This window comes from Nannospalax galili, unplaced genomic scaffold (genome assembly GCF_000622305.1).
Source record: "Nannospalax galili isolate Female #2095 unplaced genomic scaffold, S.galili_v1.0 scaffold109, whole genome shotgun sequence".
Lineage (NCBI taxonomy): Eukaryota > Metazoa > Chordata > Mammalia > Rodentia > Spalacidae > Nannospalax > Nannospalax galili.
Genome location: NW_008360315.1, coordinates 1,094,544 through 1,095,362, shown reverse-complemented (window position 1 = coordinate 1,095,362; position 819 = coordinate 1,094,544).

Genomic DNA, 819 nt, shown 5'->3' with positions numbered 1-819 from the left:
ATTATTGCCTTAGTCTGAACTAGAAATGCATTGTTTATTCTATGACATCATCAAGAAACTAAAACAAAAATAAATTGCAAGAGAATCCTAGGCACCCCTGGTACCGGTAGATTAGGCTTGATATGAAAGAAGAAAGTGCCCTCAGACTGGGATATTCATGTGACCCAAACAGAAAAGCAAATTAAAGAAATTCATGTTTCTCACCAACCATTGTAGCTGTGAATGTAAAGCCAAGTTCTCAGGAGCTCTCAGTTTATAGACAGAAGCTATGCTGGAAAGGAAACTCATGAGGCAGCAGAAGGAACAGGGCTTATAAATCAGTATTAGTTGGTCTGAAAGCATATGACTCGACTGAGCAGTGTCTGTGACCTTTTATGTATAGTGAAATTTTAAATGGTTAGGTCTAGTTAGAGAAGTAGGCACCTTAGTACCTGTTGCCTGATGCCTAAGAGGACCTAAGATCAAAAGTTGAGCCCCTTTGCCTGAGAAAAAGTTTAAGAGAAAAAAGGCTTTTAAAACATTTTTTCTCTGTCATTGGGGCAAAGTTGCCCAGCTGGTTTAGGCTAGTTGGGTCAAAACGGGGAGAAAGGGTCCCCTAAAGGGATTTTAGCCAAATTTATAAGACAATTTAAGAGTGGGCCCAGCTGGAAACTTATCATTTCATTAGAATGTTAAAGAAAAAATTTCCAGGGCAGGCAGCTGACAATCTTGGCTCTTGGCAGCTGCCTGGAGGGGGTGAATAGTGGGAAGGGAAAAAAAAAAAAGCCTTGGGGTCCTGCAGGTTTAAAGCATGCATGGGAGGTCAGACGTGGCAGACTG